Below are 26573 nucleotides of genomic sequence, written 5' to 3' on the forward strand. Positions count from 1 at the left end.
TTAGTATGCACAGGTGATATGAACATCCTTATTCCCTGGCTGTCATGACCCCCAAGGTATATGAGCTTCTGAAGGTGAGAAATGCAGCTTACAGGGCTAAGGACAATGCATCCCTAAGGGATCAAGAGGCAATCTGAGGAGAAGTATAAAGGAGACAAAGCAGGAGTATGACAGAAGGATGCAGAGCCACTTTGAAGACATGAAAGATGCAAGGGGATTATGACAAGGCATACAAGAGATCACTGACTACAAAATCAGGTCAGCTCAGTGTAAGGACAGCATCAAATTACTGGACAATTTGAATGCCTTCTTTGGAAGACTTGAGGAGAGAAACAACAGGCTGGCATGAAAGCTACCCACTGATGAGAAGGATGCTGCATTCAAACTCAGTGCAGAGGAGGTGAAAAGAGAGCTAAGGAAGGTGAACTCCAGGAAGGCTGCTGCTTGGCCCAGACAACATAACAGGCAAGGTGTTAAAGGGCTGTGCTGATCAACTGTGCACAGTTCTCACAGAGATATTTAATATCTCTTTTGCTATGCTGAAAGTACCCTCAAGCTACAAGGAAATAAACATCATTCCATTGCCTAAGAAAACCTCTCCCTCCAGCCTTAATGACTACCAACCAGTCGCTCTGACATCCACTGTTATGAAATGTTTTGAGCGGCTGATCAAAAGCATTTGTCAGCAGGCCTACCTCCCAATTTTGACCCTCTGCAGTTTGCTTACAGAGCCAACAGATCCATGGCTGATGCCATATCATTAGTGCTACAGCTCTCTTGAACATCTTGAGGGCAATGTCAACTATGTGAGGATGCTGTTTATATATTTCAGCTCACCATTTAATACTGTGGTACCAATGCAGCTAATATTAAATCTGGCATATATATAGGTGTCAGTAAACATCATTGTAAATGGATCCTGGACTTCCTGATTGAGATGCCACAGAGAGTGAGTTTGGGAAAGAAGACATCAAAGTCTATTAAGATTAATACCGGGATTCCACAGAGATGTGCCCTCAGTCCACTGTTATTCACCATCCTGATTCATGACTGCTATGCAAAGCACAAGCCCAACCATATCAAGTTTGCTGATGATGCTACAGTTGTGGGGCTCATCACAAAGGAGGATGAAAGAGCATAGGAGCTGGCATCTCTGATCAGTTGGTGTGAGGGGAAGAACCTTGACCTGAATGTAAGAAAACCAACAAGATTATCATCGACTTCAGGAAAAAGAAAACAAACCATCCAATGCTCATGATCAACGGTGAGAGTGTAGAGAGGGTTAAGTGTATGAAATTTCTAGGTGTACACATATCAGAGGATCTCTCATGGTCGAGAAACACCAGCTAGCTGGTCAAGAAAGCGCACCAATGCCTCCATTTTTTGGGAAGGCTGAAGAAAGCTCCTGTCTCATAGCCTCTTCACCTTCTACAGAGGTGCTGTTGAGAATACCCTCACCAGCAATTTCACGGTGTGTTTGGAAGTTGTACAGCTACAGAAAAGAAGGCACTACAGAGAGTGGTGAGGGTCTCAGAGAAGGTAATGAGCACCAGTCTTCCATTGATACAACAACTTTACTCTGCAAGAAGCATCAGAAGGGCAAACCTCTCAACTGTACAGATTTTTGCAGAATGTCCAGAGTTTTGCCTCAAATTTTTAGTCTGTTTTTCATAAAATTGTAGATTTCTGGCAAATTAGTGGCAAATCATTAAAGACTGAAGTTAGAAAATAATGACAGACATTTGAGTATTAGACTTCATACCTGTCAGAAAATCCATGCTAATGCAAAACCTGTTATTCTATCAACTTTCTAAGTTTGTAAGAGTAATATTTAAAAATTGTCTCCATTTTTGGACCTTTGCCTCACTTTTATTTATGACTTTGTCAAGATTTCTGGCTCTAAGAGGTTAAGTGGTATGAGGGCTACCAAAATAATACAAGACACCACGCATCCAGCACATGGACTGTTTAAGCATCTGGCATTGGGTAGAAGATATTGCAGGATTCACTGCAGGACTACCAAATTCAATAACAGTTTCTACCAGACAGTGGTCCGACTTCTTAACTCTAGCATACATCCCAGAGAACTGGACATTGACTAAGTCAGTTCTTTCTTTTTTTAACAAATACTTATAGTCTGCCATATAATATATACCACACAAATTCCAAGTAAGTGCAATATTTATTTATATTATCCCTATCAAGTGCAATATTAGACAGACAACTTAGGCAAAGTGCAATCTGTAATGTGTCTTTTATTTAAAAGGGGGAGAGTATACTTATTCCGTATTTAAGTACTGGAATTTTTTCTGCCCATTTGTATGGGTACTGAGAGTAGACTGTATATGTTAGTTGTGTTCATTATTTTATTTGTATGTGTTGTTTTACTTTCTGCTTGTAATCTCAAGAAAGAACTGATGCACAAAATTTCATTTAGGCTACACATGTGTGGTCCTAAACAACAATAAAGTTTACTTTGAATCTTTGAATCACAGCTGATATGAGCATCCTTATCCCATGAGTTTAGTAGGCACAAGTGATGTTAGCATTCTTATTCCTTGACTGTAATAAGCACAGGTGATTTGAGCAGTATTATTTCCTGACTGTAGTAAGCTAAGGTGATATGAGCACCCTTATCCCGAGAATATAGTAAGTACAGTTAATGTGAGCATCCTTATCCCTTGACTTTAGTAAACACAGATGAAATAACTATCTTTATTCTGAGACAGCAGCAAGCACAGGTGATGGCAGCATCCTTATTCCCTGACTTTAGTTTGTGTCTTTCGGCTTTTCCTGGTTAGGGGTCACCACAGCGGAACTCCGGTCCGCTAATGATTGGTAGTGGATTTTTACGTACCGGGTTACCAGCCCTGATGCACAACCTTCAACGAAGGCACGCCCCATTCATGTATGCCTCCACACAGAAGACGCTCTAGCTGAGAATCGAATGGGACAATAGTAAAAACAGATGATATAAGCATTCTGACCCATACCTTTAGCAAGCATAGGTGAGTTGAGAATCCTTATCCCCTAACTTTAGTAAAAACAGGTGATGACAGCATCCTTATCCCTTGACTTTAGAAAGCACAAGTGACGTGAGCATCCTGTTTTCCAAACTGTAGCAAACATAGGTTATGGGATGAACCTTGTTCCCTGACTTTAGTAAGCACAGGTGATGTGAGTATCCCTATCCTCTTATCCCCTTACTTTAGTTAACACAGCTGATGTGAGAATCCTTATCCCCTGACTGTAGTTAGCACAGGTGATGTGAGCATCCTTATCACCCTGAATTTACTAAGCACAGGTGATGTGAGCATCCTAATTCCTTGACCTTAGCAACCACAGTTACTGTGAGCATCCTTATCCCCTGACCTTAGTCAGTACAGGTGATGTAAAAATCCTTATTCCCTGACTGTAGCAAGCATAATCTGTCCTTCTATAACACTGCTACAGTATTCTTCACCTTGGGGATCTTCTGTCAAGGATAGCCCAACATCTGGCTAGTATACCAAATCCTGTAGATCTTGTATGCGCCACACATCACATGTTAAGTTCCCCATACAGGACATAGGATGTAAAGGTGATGTTTGGATGCAGTTACCTAGAACTTCTTTGCTGCTAGTCCAAACATTATCATCGCTCATCAGTCTGAGTGCCCTTTGCTGTACTGAATACCTACCCATCAAATAAGTGCCCTGTAGGGGTCTTTTTTTTTTTTTTTACTTTTGGTCTTGTTTTCCTTTGATTTCCTGGAGTTCATGTCATCAAAAAAGGGAAAATGTCAGTTTGGGAGGCAAACTCCCCATAAGGATCATCACAAACAGTGTCTTTATGGTTTGGGTGCTTTCCACAACCATATTTTCTGTGGTATATGTAAGGCATTTCTGCATAAGACTCTTAGAAACCATTTTTCTTCCCTGGCCATCTATCTTGAGGACCAGAGGCTTAAACAGTTAGCACAGGGTAGCATGCCGGAATTGATTAAGCCTGAGGTACTTCCATTAAGCAAGAACAATGCCAAGAAATCTCAGCTGGATTCTTTGGCTGTCTAGCCTCCACTGGATGTCTCTCTTGAAGCGGGTGATAGCTCTGTAGACTGTCTTGTGTTGATTTCGGATTCCTCTGCCATGACCCTGTCAGAGACTGGCATGGATCCTCTGAGGTTTTGCAGTCATCTGCTATGGACATCAAGGAGGAACTGCAGTTGATTATCTCAGAGGGCTGTGGAGGGATTTAACATATTCTGGTTAGGGAAGAGGTTCTGTAGACTCTTAATGAATCCCAGCAGGGTTTGGAATTTCTAGCGTTTGTTAGGGCTGATGTCACTACCAAGAAAAAACAGAAGACTAAACATTCTTCTGCACATCCTAAGGACCCCCAAAGGAAATGGCAGGAGTTTACTCAGGACCTGTCTAATGCTTTAATGGCCCTGAAACCTCTCCAATGGGTTTCTGTCCCTGCTCTCCCTTGGACTTCAATTCCTTCCAAAAGGCTTAGGGAACCTGATTCCTCAGATGAGGATTCTGAGTCTAATGAAGGGTCCTTGTCTTACTCTTCCTTGATGTGTTTTTCCTTTGGCTTATGGCTGTGATGAAGAGGAGTCCATTAGCTCTGAGTCCCCTTTGGAGGAGCTGTCTTTTGGGAACACAGTACACAGAATGATGGAATATTTTAAGTGGGATTCTTCTCAGCTATCTGATATCCAGAAGAGGTATTATGAGTTGCTTCATGTGGACACTCCTAAACCTTCTGCAATACCTCTTGGGTTAGCTACTTTCTTAGGCACCTTTATAGCAACCTGTAAGACTCCTGATTCCCAGCCCCAGCTCCAAAGAAACCTGATAGGTTCTATAAACTTCTTGAAGATTGGCAATTCCTATTTGTGTCCTTTTGCTGACACTGCTATGGTGTCAGTCTCCTTTGACAAGCCTTCTAAGCTTTTGCACTCTTTCAAGCTTCTGCCTTTTGATAAGGACAGCATGGCAAAGGAGAGGACTGAAAAGAAGGATTATACTGCAAGGTCATTGATTACCAGACCCACATGACCATATATGTTTTGCCCTTGACTTTCCAGGCTCATCAGGTTATTTCTGACCCTCCTGTTTCTGAAAGAAAAGTCTTCTGCTTTAACTATTTTGGGTTCTACCTCTCAGGGGGCTTGCTACTCTAACAATTGCAGCTATGATGCTGCTAATGCCTCTTCCAAAGCTGCCACTTTTAGGCTTGTCATGAGACCTTACTCTTGGTTTCACCTGCAGTCATTACCCGAAGACATTAAGGCCAAATTGCTGGATGCTCCTTTAGATACAAAGAATCTGTTTGGGGCTGCTGCTGCTGCTGCTGCTGCTGCTATATTTAAGTCTCTTTAAGATAGATGTAAAGCTTTGCAGGACCTTAAACATATTTTTGTATCCCCTATCCCTAAGTATTAGAGGAAATATCATACTAGGTCTGCTTTTGTTCACAGGAACCTCATCAGGTCAATAAAGGCAGGAAGGATGGTAGGTGAGCTCCACCTGCAATGTCTTCTCAGACTCATGTGGCTCAGAAGCCTTCTTTTCCTGACAAGCCTGTTTCTCCTTCACATTCTGCCCGTCAACCCTTGGCCAGGTCCCCTTCTCCCTTTGGCTCTCTTTCTATCTTCCAAACTGACACATCATTACCTCAGATTCTTGGGTTCTGTCCATAATCCATCAGGGTTACTTCATGGTGGGAAGTAATAATAATCCTTTTTCAGGGATTCATCAGCCTCTTCTAAAGCAGTGTCCTAATTTCTTAGAAGTTCTTGGGTCCCTGGTGGACAAGGGTACTATTCAGCCTGACCCTCTCTTCCAAGTGGGAAAGGATTTTACTCCAGAATATTCCTCATTCCTCAAAAGGAGGGCACTTGGAGACCTATTCTGGATCTCTCCTTGCTCAATACCTTTCTCAAGGTTCCTTCTTTTTGGATACTTTCTTTTCAAATCCTGTTTCCTCTGTTGTTGCCCCATGCTTTTCTGATGTTTTTGGATCTAAGGATGTTTAACTTTATATTCCTAGCCACCCTCTTTTCAGGAAGTTTTTATGTTTCCTCTCATTTTCAGTTCTCTGCTTTGCCCTTTAGCCTCTCTACTGCCCAAGGGTATTCACAAAATGCCTTGCTCTTGTGATTGCCTTTTCCAGACTCCAAAGCATTCAGCTTTTTCCTTATTTAAATGACCTCTTGAGTATGTTTATCCCTGACTTTAGTAAATGCAGTTGGTGTGAGCATCCTGATCCCCTTATGCTCTGACTTTAATAACCACAGGTGATGTCAGCATCCTTATTCCCTGACTTTATAAAGCACAGGTGAAGTGTACATCCTTATCCCTGACTGCACTAAGCACAGTTGATGTTAACATTCTTATAACCTGACATTAGTAAGAACAGAAATGTCAGCATCTTTATCCCATGAGTTTAGTCATTTCCAGTGATAAGAGTATTCTTGTCCCCTAACATTAGTATGCACAGGTGATGTATACATCCTTATCCTCTGACTATAGTATGCACAGATGATGTGAGCATCCTTATTCCATGGATATGGTAAGCACAGGTGATGCGAGCACCCTTATTCCCTGATTGTAGTAAGGGCAGGTGATGTAAGCACCCTTTTTCTATAACTTTGGTAAGCACAGGTGATGTGAATATCCTCACCTCCTGACATTAGTAAGCATAGGTCATATGAACATCCTTTTCTCCTTGACATTATTAAGCACAGATGATGACAGCATCCTTATTTCCTGACTTTATTAAGTGTAAATGATTTGAGCATTCTTTTTCCCTAACTGTTGCAAGTGTAGGTAAAGTCAACATCCTTATTCCCTGACTATAGTAAGCATAGATGATGCAAGCATCTTTATCCTCTGTCTTTAGTAAGCAGAGGTGATGTAAGTATCCTTATTCCTTGACATTAGTAATCCTCATCCCTTTATCCCCGACTATTGTAAACACAGCAATGACATAATTTTTTCCTTTCTTTAGTAAGCACAGGTGATCCTTATTCTCTGACTTTAGTAAGCACAGATGATATGAGCATCTATATCATCTAACTTTAACAAATGTGGGTGATGCAAGCATCCTTATTTACTGATTTTAGTAAACACAGATGATGTGCCATCCTTTCCCCCTTATGCACTGACATTAGGAAGCACAGGTGATGTGAGCATCCTTATCCCCTGACTGTAATACACACAGATGATATGAGCATGCTTATCCCTTGACTTTAATAATCACAGGAGATGTGAACATCCTTAATCCTGACTATATAAAGCACAGGTGATGTAAGCCTCCTTATCCCCTGAGGATCTACTTTGAAAGATCAAAATGCTAAAATCGCAAATTTCATATGACCAAGATGACAATCCTGAATAATTATTAAACTGAAACTTTAAAATGTTTATGTTCATAACATCAAATTGAAATATGCAGATGTTATGTACATCTCCCGCCACCAGTGCAGTATTTCAAACAAAATAAATCTTTATATCTTGATAACAAATAGTTTTCCTTCAATTATTTCATATGCGTTCTGCAATGTGAAGTAATCCTTAGCAAATCAATGTCCAATAAACATAATGTTTACATTTTTAAAAGTCTTGCTATAGCTTTCAAAAATAATTACACAACATTGGGTCAATGTAACATTACCTTATGGAGTTGCCACCTATAACCCTTTACTTTTGTCCCAACTTTCTTAGCAGTTAGCTGCTTCTACTCAACTATCTAGTTGTTAGTCATATTTCAGAGGCCAATTATTTATGCCATTTATGAGATGCAACTAGCTTCATAAGACACAAGTAAAGTACCTCTTCATGCTGCCCATAAAACAACAGGGTACCTGTATAAAAATAAGCAATACCTCATTTTCTTATTTCCCTACATTGGATGCTGCCTTCTGCCTTGCATATGTTGCAGTTTAAACAGCAGTAAACCACCCAGTAGTGCTCTCCTCTCCAGTCTTTTCCAATACATTGTAGTTTAAACAGCAGTAAACCACCCAGTAGTACTCTCCTCTCCAGTCTTTTCCAATACATTGTAGTTTAAACAGCAGTAAACCACCCAGTAATGCTCTCCTATCCAGTCTTTTCCAATACATTGTAGATTTAAACAGCAGTAAACCTCCCAGTAGTGCTCTCCTCTCCATTCTTTTCCAATACATTGTAGTTTAAACAGCAGTAAACCTCCCAGTAGTGCTCTCCTCTCCAGTCTTTTCCAATACATTGCAGTTTAAACAGCAGTAAACCACCCAGTAGTGCTCTCCTCTCCAGTCTTTTCCAATACATTGTAGTTTAAACAGCAGTAAACCACCCAGTAGTGCTCTCCTCTCCAGTCTTTTCCAATACATTGTAGTTTAAACAGCAGTAAACCACCCAGTAGTGCTCTCCTCTCCATTCTTTTCCAATACATTGTAGTTTAAACAGCAGTAAACCACCCAGTAGTGCTCTGCTCTCCAGTCTTTTCCAATACATTGTAGATTAAACAGCAGTAAACCTCCCAGTAGTGCTCTCCTCTCCAGTCTTTTCCAATACATTGTAGTTTAAACAGCAGTAAACCACCCAGTAGTGCTCTCTTCTCCAGTCTTTTCCAATACATTGTAGTTTAAACAGCAGTAAACCACCCAGTAGTGCTCTCCTCTTCAGTCTTTTCCAATACATTGTAGGTTTAAACAGCAGTAAACCACCCAGTAGTGCTCTCCTGTCCAGTCTTTTCCAATACATTGTAGTTTAAACAGCAGTAAACCACCCAGTAGTGCTCTCCTCTCCAGTCTTTTCCAATACATTGTAGTTTAAACAGCAGTAAACCACCCAGTAGTGCTCTCTTCTCCAGTCTTTTCCAATACATTGTAGGTTTAAACAGCAGTAAACCTCCCAGTAGTGCTCTCCTATCCAGTCTTTTCCAATACATTGTAGTTTAAACAGCAGTAAACCACCCAGTAGTGCTCTCCTCTCCAGTCTTTTCCAATACATTGTAGGTTTAAACAGCAGTAAACCACCCAGTAGTGCTCTCCTGTCCAGTCTTTTCCAATACATTGTAGTTTAAACAGCAGTAAACCACCCAGTAGTGCTCTCCTCTCCAGTCTTTTCCAATACATTGTAGTTTAAACAGCAGTAAACCACCCAGTAGTGCTCTCCTCTCCAGTCTTTTCCAATACATTGTAGTTTAAACAGCAGTAAACCACCCAGTAGTGCTCTCCTCTCCAGTCTTTTCCAATACATTGTAGTTTAAACAGCAGTAAACCACCCAGTAGTGCTCTCTTCTCCAGTCTTTTCCAATACATTGTAGTTTAAACAGCAGTAAACCACCCAGTAGTGCTCTCCTCTCCAGTCTTTTCCAATACATTGTAGGTTTAAACAGCAGTAAACCACCCAGTAGTGCTCTCCTGTCCAGTCTTTTCCAATACATTGTAGTTTAAACAGCAGTAAACCACCCAGTAGTGCTCTCCTCTCCAGTCTTTTCCAATACATTGTAGTTTAAATAGCAGTAAACCACCCAGTAGTGCTCTGCTCTCCAGTCTTTTCCAATACATTGTAGATTTAAACAGCAGTAAACCTCCCAGTAGTGCTCTCCTCTCCATTCTTTTCCAATACATTGTAGTTTAAACAGCAGTAAACCTCCCAGTAGTGCTCTCCTCTCCAGTCTTTTCCAATACACTGTAGATTAAACAGCAGTAAACCACCCAGTAGTGCTCTCCTCTCCATTCTTTTCCAATACATTGTAGTTTAAACAGCAGTAAACCACCCAGTAGTGCTCTCCTCTCCATTCTTTTCCAATACATTGTAGTTTAAACAGCAGTAAACCACCCAGTAGTGCTCTCCTCTCCAGTCTTTTCCAATACATTGTAGTTTAAACATCAGTAAACCACCCAGTAGTGCTCTCCTCTCCATTCTTTTCCAATACATTGTAGTTTAAACAGCAGTAAACCACCCAGTAGTGCTCTCCTCTCCAGTCTTTTCCAATACATTGTAGTTTAAACATCAGTAAACCACCCAGTAGTGCTCTGCTCTCCAGTCTTTTCCAATACATTGTAAATTAAACAGCAGTAAACCTCCCAGTAGTACTCTCCTCTCCAGTCTTTTCCAATACATTGTAAATTAAACAGCAGTAAACCTCCCAGTAGTGCTCTCCTCTCCAGTCTTTTCCAATACATTGTAGGTTTAAACAGCAGTAAACCTCCCAGTAGTGCTCTGCTCTCCAGACTTTTCCAATACATTGTAGTTTAAACAGCAGTAAACCACCCAGTAGTGCTCTCCTCTTCAGTCTTTTCCAATACATTGTAGGTTTAAACAGCAGTAAACCACCCAGTAGTGCTCTCCTGTCCAGTCTTTTCCAATACATTGTAGTTTAAACAGCAGTAAACCACCCAGTAGTGCTCTCCTCTCCAGTCTTTTCCAATACATTGTAGTTTAAACAGCAGTAAACCACCCAGTAGTGCTCTCCTCTCCAGTCTTTTCCAATACATTGTAGATTAAACAGCAGTAAACCTCCCAGTAGTGCTCTCCTCTCCAGTCTTTTCCAATACATTGTAGTTTAAACAGCAGTAAACCACCCAGTAGTCCTCTCCTCTTCAGTCTTTTCCAATACATTGTAGTTTAAACAGCAGTAAACCTCCCAGTAGTGCTCTCCTCTCCATTCTTTTCCAATACATTGCAGTTTAAACAGCAGTAAACCACCCAGTAGTGCTCTCCTCTCCAGTCTTTTCCAATACATTGTAGTTTAAACAGCAGTAAACCACCCAGTAGTGCTCTCCTCTCCAGTCTTTTCCAATACATTGTAGTTTAAACAGCAGTAAACCACCCAGTTGTGCTCTCCTCTCCAGTCTTTTCCAATATATTGTAGGTTTAAACAGCAGTAAACCACCCAGTAGTGCTCTCCTCTCCAGTCTTTTCCAATACATTGTAGTTTAAACAGCAGTAAACCACCCAGTAGTGCTCTCTTCTCCAGTCTTTTCCAATACATTGTAGTTTAAACAGCAGTAAACCACCCAGTAGTGCTCTCCTCTCCAGTCTTTTCCAATACATTGTAGGTTTAAACAGCAGTAAACCAACCAGTAGTGCTCTCCTGTCCAGTCTTTTCCAATACATTGTAGTTTAAACAGCAGTAAACCACCCAGTAGTGCTCTCCTCTCCAGTCTTTTCCAATACATTGTAGTTTAAACAGCAGTAAACCACCCAGTAGTGCTCTCCTCCCCAGTCTTTTCCAATACATTGTAGGTTTAAACAGCAGTAAACCACCCAGTAGTGCTCTCTTCTCCAGTTTTTTCCAATACATTGTAGTTTAAACAGCAGTAAACCACCCAGTAGTGCTCTCCTCTCCAGTCTTTTCCAATACATTGTAGTTTAAACAGCAGTAAACCACTAAGTAGTGCTCTCCTCTCCAGTCTTTTCCAATACATTGTAGTTTAAACAGCAGTAAACCTCCCAGTAGTGCTCTCCTCTCCAGTCTTTTCCAATACATTGTAGGTTTAAACAGCAGTAAACCACCCAGTAGTGCTCTCCTCTCCAGTCTTTTCCAATACATTGTAGTTTAAACAGCAGTAAACCTCCCAGTAGTGCTCTCCTATCCAGTCTTTTCCAATACATTGTAGTTTAAACAGCAGTAAACCACCCAGTAGTGCTCTCCTCTCCAGTCTTTTCCAATACATTGTAGGTTTAAACAGCAGTAAACCACCCAGTAGTGCTCTCCTCTCCAGTCTTTTCCAATACATTGTAGTTTAAACAGCAGTAAACCACCCAGTAGTGCTCTCCTCTCCAGTCTTTTCCAATACATTGTAGTTTAAACAGCAGTAAACCACCCAGTAGTGCTCTCCTCTCCAGTCTTTTCCAATACATTGTAGTTTAAACAGCAGTAAACCACCCAGTAGTGCTCTCCTCTCCAGTCTTTTCCAATACATTGTAGGTTTAAACAGCAGTAAACCACCCAGTAGTGCTCTCCTATCCAGTCTTTTCCAATACATTGTAGTTTAAACAGCAGTAAACCACTAAGAAGTGCTCTCCTCTCCAGTCTTTTCCAATACATTGTAGTTTAAACAGCAGTAAACCTCCCAGTTGTGCTCTCCTCTCCAGTCTTTTCCAATACATTGTAGGTTTAAACAGCAGTAAACCACCCAGTAGTGCTCTCCTCTCCAGTCTTTTCCAATACATTGTAGTTTAAACAGCAGTAAGCCACCCAGTAGTGCTCTCCTCTCCAGTCTTTTCCAATACATTGTAGTTTAAACAGCAGTAAACCACCCAGTAGTGCTCTCCTATCCAGTCTTTTCCAATACATTGTAGTTTAAACAGCAGTAAACCTCCCAGTAGTGCTCTCCACTCCAGTCTTTTCCAATACATTGTAGTTTAAACAGCAGTAAACCTCCCAGTAGTGCTCTCCTCTCCAGTCTTTTCCAATACATTGTAGTTTAAAGAGCAGTAAACCACCCAGTAGTGCTCTCTTCTCCAGTCTTTTCCAATACATTGTAGATTAAACAGCAGTAAACCTCCCAGTAGTGCTCTCCTCTCCAGTCTTTTCCAATACATTGTAGTTTAAACAGCAGTAAACCACCCAGTAATGCTCTCTTCTCCAGTCTTTTCCAATACATTGTAGTTTAAACAGCAGTAAACCACCCAGTAGTGCTCTCCTCTCCAGTCTTTTCCAATACATTGTAGTTTAAACAGCAGTAAACCACCCAGTAGTGCTCTCCTCTCCAGTCTTTTCCAATACATTGTAGTTTAAACAGCAGTAAACCACCCAGTAGTGCTCTCCTCTCCAGTCTTTTCCAATACATTGTAGTTTAAACAGCAGTAAACCACCCAGTAGTACTCTCCTCTCCAGTCTTTTCCAATACATTGTAGATTAAACAGCAGTAAACCTCCCAGTAGTGCTCTCCTCTCCAGTCTTTTCCAATACATTGTAGTTTAAACAGCAGTAAACCACCCAGTAATGCTCTCTTCTCCAGTCTTTTCCAATACATTGTAGTTTAAACAGCAGTAAACCACCCAGTAGTGCTCTCCTCTCCAGTCTTTTCCAATACATTGTAGTTTAAACAGCAGTAAACCACCCAGTAGTGCTCTCCTCTCCAGTCTTTTCCAATACATTGTAGTTTAAACAGCAGTAAACCACCCAGTAGTGCTCTCCTCTCCAGTCTTTTCCAATACATTGTAGTTTAAACAGCAGTAAACCACCCAGTAGTACTCTCCTCTCCAGTCTTTTCCAATACATTGTAGTTTAAACAGCAGTAAACCACCCAGTAGTGCTCTCCTCTCCAGTCTTTTCCAATACATTGTAGTTTAAACAGCAGTAAACCACCCAGTAGTGCTCTCCTCTCCAGTCTTTTCCAATACATTGTAGTTTAAACAGCAGTAAACCACCCAGTAGTGCTCTCTTCTCCAGTCTTTTCCAATACATTGCAGTTTAAACAGCAGTAAACCACCCAGTAGTGCTCTCCTCTCCAGTCTTTTCCAATACATTGTAGTTTAAACAGCAGTAAACCACCCAGTAGTGCTCTCCTCTCCAGTCTTTTCCAATACATTGTAGTTTAAACAGCAGTAAACCTCCCAGTAGTGCTCTCCTCTCAAGTCTTTTCCAATGCATTGTAGTTTAAACAGCAGTAAACCTCCCAGTAGTGCTCTCCTCTCCATTCTTTTCCATAGCCCTAACTTACTGACTATTTCTCTCTTTCCAAAACCTCTGTCTGGGTTTGTTCCTGTCCAATTTCCTGCTAGTCGTCATTAAGCATGTTTTGGGTTTTCTTAGCATCTACTGAAGTTTTGGTACACAGAGAGAAAAATATGGTTAAAGTCACTGCATAGAGCAGTCAAAACTACAGGAATTTCATCATGTGAATTGTTGATAGATCATTGTTGTATAAACACTGCCTATACTGCCTGGAGCGTTATACATAACGTCTGCCATTTTCAATAGGTACAAAGTACAAAGGTTTAAAGTGATATACCTATATATATATATATATATATATATATATATATATATATATATATATATATATATATATATATATATATATATATATATATAAATAAAGAATTTAGAAGGAATTAGCTTGTTTTCAGTAATGTAAAACTTGGTATTTTAAAGTTTCAGTTTAATAATTATTCAGGATTGTCATCTCAGTTATATGAAATTTGTGATTTTAGCATTTCAATCTTTCAAAGTAGATCTTCCCCTGATTTTAGTAAGCAGGGATGATGTGAGCATCCTTATCCACTTATGCACTGACTTTAGAAAGCACAGGTGAGTTGAGCATTCTAATCCCCCAACTTTAGGGAGCAAAGGTGACATGACCACCCCTATTCCCTTACTTTAGTAAGCAAAGGTGATTTAAATAACCTTCTTCTCTGACTGTAGTAAGCACAGGTGGTGATAACATCCTTATCCCTTGACTTTAGTAAGCACAGGTGATGTGAGCAGTCTTATTCTGTGAGTTTGGTAAATAAAGGTGATGTTGGCATACTTATTGCCAGACTTTAGTAAGCACAGATGATCTGGGCATCCTTATTCTATAATTTAGTAAGCACATGTGATGTAGGCATTCTTATTCTGTGACTTTATTAAGCACAGGTGAAGTTATCTAAGCAAACCTATTCTTTGGCTTTAGTAAGTACAGGTAATGTAAGCACCTTAATCCCCTGACTTTAGTAAGCACTTGTGATGTGAGCACTCTTATGTCCTCACTTTAGTAAATACTGGTGATGTGAGCATGCTTATATCTTGACTTTATTAAGCAAAAGGGATGTGTGCATCCATATTCCCAGATTTCCATAAGGGCAGGTGATATCAACTTCCTTATACTCTTGCTTTAGTAAGCACAGCTGATGTGATGTAAGCAAATGTTTCATTTGACTTTAGTAAGAACGGATGATGCTAGCATCCTTGTTCCCTGCTTTTAGTAAATACTGGTGATGTGAACAATCTTGTCCCCCAACTTTAACAAGCAGAGGTGATGTGAATATCCATGCTCCCTGAAGTTGTTAAGCATAAGTGATATGAGCATCTTTATTCCCCTAACTTGGTAAGCACAGGTGATGTCAGCAGCTATATCCCTTGAAGTTGCTAAGCACAGGTAATGTGAGCATCCTTATCCTTTGACTTTAGTAAGCACAGGTGAAGTGAGGATCCTTATTCTCATACTTATTAAGGAAAGGTGATGCAAGCATCCCTATCCCCTCACTTTAAAACACAAGTCATGTGAGCATCCTTTTCCATTTACATTAGTAAACACAGGTGATGTGAGCAAGCTCAGGTGATGTGAACATCCTTATTCCCTGACTGCAGAAATAATGGGTGATGTGAAGTTCCTAATTCCCTGACTTTCGTAAGCACAGGTGATGTGGGCATGTTTCCCTGACTTTAGTATGCACAGGTGGTGTAGGCATCCTTGCATCCTGGCTTTGGAAAGCACAAGTGATGTGGGAATCCTTATCCCCTGACTTTGGTTAGCACAGATGATGTGAGTATCATTATCCTCAGATTTTAGTAATCACAGGTGATAAGAGAATCCTTATGTCTTGACTTTAGTAAGCACAGGTGATGTTAGCATCCTTTTTCCCTGACTTTGGTAAGCATAGGTGATGTGAGCATCCTTATCCCCTGACTTTAGTGAGCACAGATGATGTGAGCATCTTTATCCCCTGACTTTAGTAAGCACAGGTGACATGACCACCCCTATTCCCTTACTTTAGTAAGCAAAGGTGATTTGGATAACCTTCTTCTCTGACTGTAGTAAGCACAGGTGGTGAGAACATCCTTATTCCCTGACTGCAGCAAGTGCAGGTGATGTGAGCAGTCTTAATCCCTGACTTTAATAAGCACAGTTGATGTGACCATCCTTATCCCCTTACATATTGAGTTCAGTAAGCATAGCTGATGCTTATTGCCTAAGATTAGCAGGCACAGCTGATGTGTGCATCTTCATTCCCTGACTTTAGTAAGCACAGGTGATGTGATCATCCTTATCCCTTCACTTTAGTAAACACTGTTTATGTGAACATCCTGATCTCCAGACTGTAGTAATCACAGGTGATGTGAGCAGCCTTATCCCCTGACTTTAGTAAGCACAGGTGATTTGTGCATCCTTTCTCCATGAGTTTAGCAAGCACAGGTGATGTGTGCATCTTCATTCCCTGAATTTAGCAAGTACAGGTGATGTGACCATCCTTAAACACTAACTTTACTAATCTGCACATCCTTATTCCAATAATTAAGCAAGCAAAGGTGAGATTAGCACCTTGATTTCCTTACGTTAGTGAAAACAGATGATCTTGCCATCCATTTTCCCTGACTGTAGTAACCGCAGGTGATGTGTGCATCCTTGTCATCTGATTTTGGGAAGCACAAGTGATGCGGGCATTCTTATTCCCTGACTTTATAAAGCACTGATGATGTGAGAATCCTTGTCCCCTGGCTTTGGTAAGGACAGATGAGGCAGACATCCTTATTCTCTGAATTTAGCAGGCACAAGTGATGTTGGCATCCTTATCCCATGACTTTGAGTAAGCACAGGCAATATAATCATCCTTATACCCTGCCTTTAGTAAGCATAAGTGATGTGAGCAAACCTGTCCCCTGACTTTAGTGTGCACAGCTGATGACAGCATCCTTATCCCCTGACAGTAGTAAGCACAGTTGATTTGAGCATCCTTAGTCATGTAGTTTAGTAAGCAATGGTGATGTTAGCATACTTATTTCCTGAGTTAGTATGCACAGGAGAAGTGAGCATCTTTACCCTTGATTTAGTAAGAGCAGATGATATGATGCAACCATCATTATTACCTGGTGTTAGTAAGTACAATTGATGTGACCATCCTTATTTTCTGACTTTAAAAAGCACGGGTGATGAGATGTAAGTATGCTAATTCCCTAATATTAGTAAGTACAGTTGGTATAAGCAATCTTCTACCCTGCCTTTTGTAAGCACAGTTGGTGTGAGCATCATTATTCCCTGCCTTTTTTAAATGCAGATGATATGAGCATCATTATGACATTAGCAGTTGATGAGGGCATTCATATTCCCTCACTTTAGTGAGCATAGGTGATGAAAGCATTCTTATCCCCTGACTTAAGTATGGACAGGACAGGTGATGTTAGCATACTTATTCCAAGATTTAAGAAAGCACAGATGATGTGAGCATCCCTAATTTCATGACTTTAGTAAGCAAGAGCGATGTGGGCATCCTTATCCCCTGACTTTATTAGGCACAAGTGATATGAGCATACTTATTCTGTAGTTTAGAAAGTGCAGGTGATGTGATGTAAACATTCTTATTCTCCAGCTTTATTAAGTACAGGTGATGTGAGCATCCTAATTCATAAACTTTAATAAGCAGTGGTGGTGTGAGCATCCTATTCCCCTGACTTCAGTAAGCCCTGGTGATTGGAGTATGTTTTCCCTGAATTTGTTTAGAACAGGAGATGTGAGCATACTTTTTCCCTGACTTTAGTAAGCACAAGTGATATGACCATAATTTGGACATTAAGAAGAAAAATAAAAATAGTGTTTTATTTAAACACATTAGACAATTCCCAACACACCATTTTTGTTTCTTTGTGTTGGATATGGTGCATAAAAACTTAAGGGGAGGTCCCTGGAAACTGAAGCTAGAGAATTTAAATGGCAAATTAAACTTATTGCCCTTGTATCACCAGGATTAAGTGAACATCTATCCGTTTCTAGTAATTTTAAAACTTTGTTCTTATAAGGTCTGACTGATATATATTTATACATATTGTGACAATGTTAGGTACTTCCAGCTATGCCATCAGAAGTAGGGCAGTGGATGTGTAACATATGCCAGCACAGCTAGCTGGAATTTTGTAAAGAATTATATGTCATTTGTGTTTCAAACTGACACTTGTGTTGAAACATATTTGTAAAGCTGCTTGTGTTAAATATATACCAGCAATGGGTCCTGACTGTATTGCAACTGATTAAATGTATACATTTTAACAGAGGATACTGGAAGACAAGAGGTTAATCTCAGTACAGCTAAATTTGAAAAATAGTAAAACATTAAATTACTTAATTTAGGCCATAAAGATTGTAGCCAGAGACTAACTGTGTGCCATTGAATGGTTTATTACCTCCTGTAGAAAGAGTGGAAGTGTTTATGGTTTTATAGTTTCCAGATGCTATAACACATCTCAGCAAAGCTCTATCTGTGCGTATGGTAACACATATGTACTAAATTCTGATTCGGTTTCTAGTCAAGGGGTAGCATGGGAGCCAGAAGTCAGATGACCAGATGTATGTGATGTCATTCTGTCATCCATCACTAAAACAATGTTTTAATACTATCTGAGACCTAAGTCTCATAGCAGTCTGTTTTTGGAACCTGACAAAGAAGGACCCCTCACCTACTTCATCTTGTCTTGGTGTAGTAAGTGATCAGGGAAGAGTAATTCTTTAGATTAATCAGGAAAATATAGTGAGAGTAGTTAAGCACTATTTTTCTGTATCTGTGTTATTTTAATATTTTAATATTTCCTGTGATGAAACTCTATTGTTTATTGTAAATAGATATTTCATGTTTTTTATGTGCTTTGATTATTTATTATTATTAAATGTATTTAAACTTTTCATTTCCTTTACAGGATAGTTTAAACTTTGAGAGTACTTATATCTATTTGTTGATTCTGTGGCCACTCCTGAAAGCCTTACTGTATTGGTCAAACACTATCATTTATATTAATATTAATTTCACTCAGTATAATTGGGTTCCCTTGTAAGAGCCTTAGAGTAGTTGGCTTTGGAGTGTCTGGTGGCAGTGTAACTACCTTGTAGTCTGGGCAGAAGTGGGCATAGCTAGTAAATCAGTGCCAGCCTTTCCCAGTTGTGTGTGTGTGTGTGTGTGTGTGTGTGTGTGTGTGTGTGTGTGTGTGTGTGTGTGTGTGTGTGTGTGTGTGTGTGTGTGTGTGTGTGAAAGTCAAATCTCAAAGAGTGTGTGTCAGTTGCTTGGAGCAGGGACATGAACACCGGTTTCACAGAGAGAGGGTGCTGTAGGACTTGGCTTGGACACTTGGCTAAGGACTCAACTCTACAGCTGTGCCAGTGGGGACTCTCACTGGGGCCCTGGAAAGACAGAAAGAGAGAGATCCAGATCCTGGACTGAGTGTGTTCCCTGTGTGCTCTTAGGGGAAATGGTGCTTTGTGCAGAGAGCTGCATCTGGAAATACTGTATTTACCTATTTTTGTTCCAAGTGAATGTCCCTCTACAGTTCAGTGGTGAGGATTTAGGCTCCTTGATTACTGGTCCAGGGAGGGGACATCACACATATGTTTTCATATATATATATATATATATATATATATATATATATATATATATATATATATTAGATGTTGAGATTAAATGTGTTTCAATGTGTTTCATAAGGTTTATTAATGGATGGGAAATAAGTGCTGGGGGATTTATTTGATTGTTTTTTATTTGGTATGTGATGGAATGAGATGAATATTTAAATGGGTTCTATTCAGTTTATAATTAGATTCTGATGAAGTCTTTTGTTATAAGCAAGATGAAAGTGCTCAATCACTTTTTCTATAATAAAATTTATGGTTTGGTTGCTGTACTTGGTCTGGTTGGGTTCCTTTTAGTTTTCTAAGTGCTATGTTGTTGTTTTGGTTCTTGGTTCTTTAAGTAAGCATATGTGAGGTAAGCATGGTTATCTCCTAATTTTACTAAGCACATGTGATATGATAATCCTTATACTCTGACTTTAGTAAGCAAAGGTGATCTGAGCATCCTTATCCCCTGACTTTAGCAAACCCTGGTGATGTGAGCATCCTTATTTTCTCACATTACAAACATAGGTGATTATAAGCATCTATATCCACTGTCTCTTGAAAGTAGAGGTGATGTGAGCACCTTTATCCCCTTACTTTAGTTTGTTGTATGAATGATGCCAGCATCCTTAACTCCTGACTTTGGTAACCACAAGTGATGTGAGCATCCTTTTTCCCCTGACTTTGGTAAGCACAGGTGATGTGATCATTCATATCCCCTGACTTTGCTGAGCATAGGTGATGTGAACATCCTTATCATCTGACTTTGGAAAGCACAAATGATGTAAGCATCCTTATCTCCTGACTTTAGTAAGCACCCATTATGGAAGCAGCTTTATTCCCTTAGTGTAGTTAAAACATGTGATGTGAGCATCCTTATCATCTAACTTTAGTAAGAAGAGCTGATGTGAACATCTTATTGCATGACTTTAGGTGATGTGAACATTCTAATCCCCATAATTTTCTAAGCACAGTTGTTGTGAACATCCTTATCCCCTGGTATTAGAAAGTACAGAGGATGTCAGCATCCTAATCCCCTTACTTTAGTATGCTCAGATGATAGGTACATCCTTCTCCACTGACTGTACTAAGCACAGGTGATGTTAGCATCCTTTTTCCCAACCTTGGTAAGCACAGGTGATGTGAGCATCCTTATCCTATGACTTTGGTAGCACAGACTATGTTAGCATCCTTTTTCCCAACCTTGGTAAGCACAGGTGATCTGACCATACTTATACCCCGACTTTAGTAAATATAAGTAATGTGAGCAACCTTATTTCAGCCCTTTAGTAAGCACAGGCGACATAAGAATCTTTATTCCCTTACTTTAGTAAGAACAGTTGATATGGGCATATTTTTCCCTGGCTGTAGTAAGTGCAACTGATGTGAATATCCTTGTCAATTGACTTTAGCAAACACTGGTGATGTGACCATCCTTATCTCTTGCCTGTAATAGGCACAGGTGATGTGAGCATCCTTATTCCCTGACTTTCATAAGCACAGGTGATGTGAACACACTTATTTTCTGACATTACTAAGCTCAGATGATTATAAGCATGTGTATCAACTGACTTTCATAACCACAAGTGATGTGAGTGCCATTGTTTTATTTATTTATTTATTTGTTTATTTATTTAACATTTGTATACCAGGAAAATCCGACTTGGAACAAAGCCAATTTTCAGAGGGCGCCTGGGGAGAAACACTTCAGACACATGTCTTTGAATCATGAGTGGAAACCAGAGCACCCAGAGAAAACCCACATGAATTCAAGGAGGACATGCAGACTCTGCACAGAAGGCACTCCAGCTGAGAACTGAACAGAAGAACCTCTTGCTGTGAGGTGACAATGCTACCACTGCACTACTGCACCACTGCACTGTCCATCTCTGACTTTAGTTTGCACAGGTGATGTGAGCACCCTTATTCTCTGACTTTAGTTTTCACAAGTGATGCGAGTATCCTCATTCCCTGATATTGTTCAGCACAAGTGATGTGAGCATCCTTATACCCTGACTCTGCTCAGCACAAGTGATGTGAGTGTACTTATTCCTTGAATTTGGTAACCACAGGTGATGTGAGCATCCTTATCCCATGGCTGGTAAACACCAGTGATGTGAGCATCTTTATTCTTGGTCTTTGCTAGGTACAGGTGATATGCTTATCCTCAGTTCTTGACTTTAGAAAGCACTGGTGATGTGAGTATCCTTATCCCATGGCTTTAGTTAGCACAGATGATTTGACCATCCTTAAATCCTGACTGTAGTAAGTGCAGGTGATTTGACCATCCTCATACCCTGACTTTAATAAGCATAAGTAATAAGTGAATCCTTATTCCAGTACTTTAGTAAACATAGGTGACAAGAGCATCTTTATTCCCTAACCTTATTAAGAACAGTTGCTGTGGGTATCTTTTTTCCCTGACTGTAGTAAGTGTAGGTGATGTGAGTATCCTTGTCATTTGACAGATACAGTGGGCAGCCTTATTCCATGACTTTACTAAGCTCAGGTGATGTGATCATCTTTATCCACTGATGTTGTTAAGCGCAAGTGATGTGATGTGATAATTCTTATGCCCTGACTTCAGTAAGCACAAGTGATGTGAGCATTGTTACCACCTGACTTTAATAAGCAATGGTGATGTGAGCATCCTTATCCCATGACTTGGTAAACACAGATTAAGTCAGCATCCTTCTTCCCCAACCTTAGTAAGCACAGGTGAAATAAGCATATTTATTCTTGGACTTTGCTAGATACAGGTGATATGCTCATCCTTATTTCAGTACTTTAGTAAGCATAGGTGACATCAACATCATTATTCCCTGACTTTAGTAAGAACTGTTGATGTGGGTATCCTTATCACCTGACTTAGGGAAGTGCAGGTGACAAAGACATTTTTGGGGATTCCAGCTGAATCTTCTGCAGGACTCTTGGAAATAGAGGAAGAGGAGGGAAAGCATAAAGAAACATCCTCTTCCAAGGAAAAGAAATGGTGTTCATCTTCCACGCCAGATAGTATGTCACTCTGGAACAGAAGACAGAAAGCTGATTGTTTAGAGGGGAGGCAAAAAGATTTACCTGAGAAATACCTCACCAATGGCAATGTCCAGAAACATGTCTCTATGAAGCAGCAATTCGTGAACCTGTGTTTTGGAACTACTCAGACAGTCTGCTACTAGATTGTGCAGTGAATGAGTGTATACTGCACGAAGAATTAACTGATAACGGACAGCCACCTACCAAGTATGAAAAGCCATCTTGCAGAGGAGCTAAGATTTTGTGCCTCCCTGCTTGTTGACATACCACATCACTGTAGTGTTGTCTGTGTACACCTTCAAATGGTCTGTAAAGAACATGTGGCAAAAAGCCTGAAGGGACAGAATCAGAGATCTCATCTCTTTGATGTTGATATGGTCTGACGTCTCATGGGGGTGCCAGAGACCTTTAACTTTTAGGTGACCAAAGGAAGCCCCCAACCCCATGTATGAGGCATCAGTGAACAGGTCTGGGTTGAGAGCAAGCTGCTGAGTCCACCATTCAAATTCCTTCTTTAAACAAGGAAGAAGAGGTACATTGAAACCCAGAGGGTGACAATACTGCAGCAAAATTGACTTGAGGTACCATTGAAGCTTCTGTATATGCAGTCTGTCAAGTAGGTGCATTGGAATAGAAGAGGCCATGAATCCCGGGGCCTGAAGAAACTCCCTGGCTGCCATATCAGTCAAAGAAAGAAGAGACTGAAATAAGGCTGTCAATAGCAATACCTTTGGAGGCAGAAAGCTGAGAGTTGGGCTGCCCTGGGCAGGAGATCCCTTCTGTTTAGAATACTGCAACAGTGATATAGAAGGACATCATCTTTATCCTCTGACTTTTGTGAGCCAAGTAATGTGAGCATCCTTATTCTAATACTTTAGTAAGCACAGGTGACATGAACATCTTTATTCACTGACTTTAGTAAGAACGGGTGATGTGGGCCTCCTGAGCCAAGTAATGTGAGCATCCTTATTCTAATACTTTAGTAAGCACAGGTGACATGAACATCTTTATTCCCTGAGTTTAGTAAGAATGGGTGATGTGGGCCTCCTTTTTCCCTGACTGTAGTAAGAGCAAGTGATGTAAGTATCCTTGTCACTTGAACTTGGGAAGCACAAGTGATGTGGGCATCCCTATTCCCTGACTCTATTAAGCACAGATGATGTGCGCATCCTTGTCCCCTGAGTTTGATAAGGACAGGTGAGGTGGGCATCCTTGTTCACTGACTTTAGTAGCACAAGAGGTGTTGGCATCCTTATCCACAGACTTTTGGTAAGCACAGGTGATGTGAGCACCCTTATTCCCTGCAATTACTAAGCACATGTGATGTGAGCAACCTTACTCATTACTTCAGTAAGCACAGCTGATGTGATCAACCTTATTCCCTGACTTTGGAAAGCACAGGAGATTTGATCATGCTTATCTTCTGACTTTAGTGATGTGATGTGATGTAAGCATCCTTATTACCTGACTTTAGTAAGCACATGTGATGAGATGTAAGCATCCTTATTACATGAGTTTAGTAAGTACAGTTGAAGTGAGCATCCTTTTTCCCTGACATTAGTTAGTGCAGGTGATGTGAGCATCATTATGCCCTGATTATAGCTAGCCCAGCTGACGTGAGCATTGTAATCCATTTGCTTTAGTAAGAACAGGTGATGTCACCATCCTTGTGCCGTGATTTTGGTAAGTACATGTGATGTGAGCATCATTATCCCCTGACTTTGGTAAGCACAGGTGGTCTCAACATCCTTATTCCCAGACCTTAATAAGCTCAGATAATCTAAGCATCCTTATCTAATGATTTTAGTAAACATATGTGATGTGAGCATACGTAGTCCCTATTTTTAGTAAGCACAGGTAATGTCAGCATCCAAATTTCCTAACTTAAGTAAGCACAGGTGAGCTGGACATGGTTATCCCCTGAGTTTACTATGCACAGGTGTAACAATCCTTCTTCCCTGACTTTAATAAGGAGAGGTGATGTGAGCATCCTTATCTTCTGATTTTAGCAAACACTGGTGATGTGAGCATCCTTATTCCCTTACTTTCGTAAGAATAGGTGATGTGAGTATCCTTATTCCCTGATTTTCATAAGCACAGGTGGTGTGCACATCCTTATCGACTGACATTACTAAGCACAAGTGATTAAAGGCATCCATATCCACTGAGTTTCATAAGTACAAGTGATATGAGCATCCTTTTCCCTTGACTTTGGTAAACACAGGTGATGTGAACATTCTTATTCCCCTGACTTTGGTAAGCAGAGACATTAGTCAACATGACCGAATCACCTAGAGCCATATTTTACACCATCAAGTGGCTACCCCTGCCATGGTGCACAGTTTGTGATCCATGTTCTCCTATCTTGAGGATACTGCGCACCACAGTAGATGCTCAAAGCAACTCTCCCCCTTATAGGGCACCATGTAGAGTCTGTGCTGCTGCCCACAGCTCCATTCATTGGTGAGTTTGCGATGGGAACACTCAGCATATTTTTTGGACATGGGACAAACCCCATAGAGACACAGGGAGAACGTGCAAACTCCAAAAAGGCATTGGTTGGAGGTCAGGATTGACTGTTGAAAAAACGCCAGGAAAGCCGAACTATGAAACAACTGCCGCTTTTAATAACTTTTAAACGCACAAGATTAAAACGTTTTTCGTCCTACTAGATAGTGGGACTTCTTCAGAATATCAGCACTCCATTAAATTCAAACTTTATATAAACTTTTTATAAACTTGGCGCCAAAAAGACGCACTAATGATGCTTACTAAAATTAAAGGGTTTAGAGAGATGAATGATCATGGTGCATTTATAGGGTAATAGGAATGAATTCTTTATCATGTGTATATACATAAATATAAGTATAATCATATTTATACATACAAAAGTGTATATGATTTAAATAGGTTTTTTATTCATTCACAATATGCTTTATTTATTCATTCATATAATCAAACGTGCATCATTTATAAATTCATTAATATATGTGTGAATATTAGTTTTTTATTCATGGTTGTCATGTAGTGGTAAATTGAAGGAAGCAGTTAAATCTAACTTTCATGTATATAGTACAATAATTAATAATTCAAAATAAATTTTAGTATCGTGTTCATATATACATCTACTGGAAGATGAGCATGCTTCATGAATATAAAATATAATAATATAATTTTATACACACATATAATCATATATCTTTCAAAAAAGAAGCTGCTATTAGATCAGCAGATGCATTGCATTTCCTGTATAATATCACATACATTTTATATATTTTTATATTGTTTTTATTTATTATCATTATTATATTATTTATATTATGACTATAATATATATCTTTTATTCAATCAAAGTCAATTAAAGTATTTTTTATGATGTATCATTAAAGCATGGTTCGAGGCATGAATTTTGAAAGTATATAGCTTTAAATTGTTAGCATCATTAGTGCGTCTTTTTGGCGCCAAGTTTATACAAAGTTTATATAAAGTTTGAATTTAATGGAGTGCTGATATTCTGAAGAAGTCCCACTATCTAGTAGGACGAAAAACGTTTTAATCTTGTGCGTTTAAAAGTTATTAAAAGCGGCAGTTGTTTCATAGTTCGGCTTTCCTGGCGCTTTTTCAACAGTTTGTTTTTGGCTTAAGTGTAATTTGGAGGTCAGGATTTAACCTTGTATCTTGTGCATGGGAGGCGAAGACCTTAATTATGCCAACTGGTCTCTATTCCCAACTGGTCTCTAACCTGTGAGCCAACTGTGGGCAGTACAGAGGCATCAAACTCCTATCACATTGCATGAAAGTTCTGGAGAGGGTGATTGATAAACAGATACGCAGAGTAGTAGAATGTAAGACAGGGGGTTACCTTCAGTTTCCCGACAGACGACTTCACCGACATCCATTCCACCGACATGTCAATTCGCCGACATTTCCAAACCCAGTGTTAACCAAGCAGTTAATAAACACTCGGCCGTCCTGACAAACTACACTACCCAAAAAAACTGACCCACCAATGTGGGGGGCTTCACCCCCCACAACCCCCTTATTAAATATACCAACTCCAAGAATGCATTACTGCAGGGGTAAGAGGCAAAGTTCAAGTTGATGGCCGAGTGTTTACTAACTGAGCGGTTAATGTTGGGTTTGGAAATGTCGGTGAATTGACATGTCAGTGGAATTGGTGTCGGTAAAGTCGTCTGTCAGGAAACTGAAGGAGATGAGCAGTTTGGATTCAGATCAGGATGTAGCA

The sequence above is a fragment of the Protopterus annectens genome, chromosome 10.part0, assembly GCF_019279795.1.
Source record: "Protopterus annectens isolate FY-2018-M chromosome 10.part0, PAN1.0, whole genome shotgun sequence".
Taxonomy (NCBI): domain Eukaryota; kingdom Metazoa; phylum Chordata; order Ceratodontiformes; family Protopteridae; genus Protopterus; species Protopterus annectens.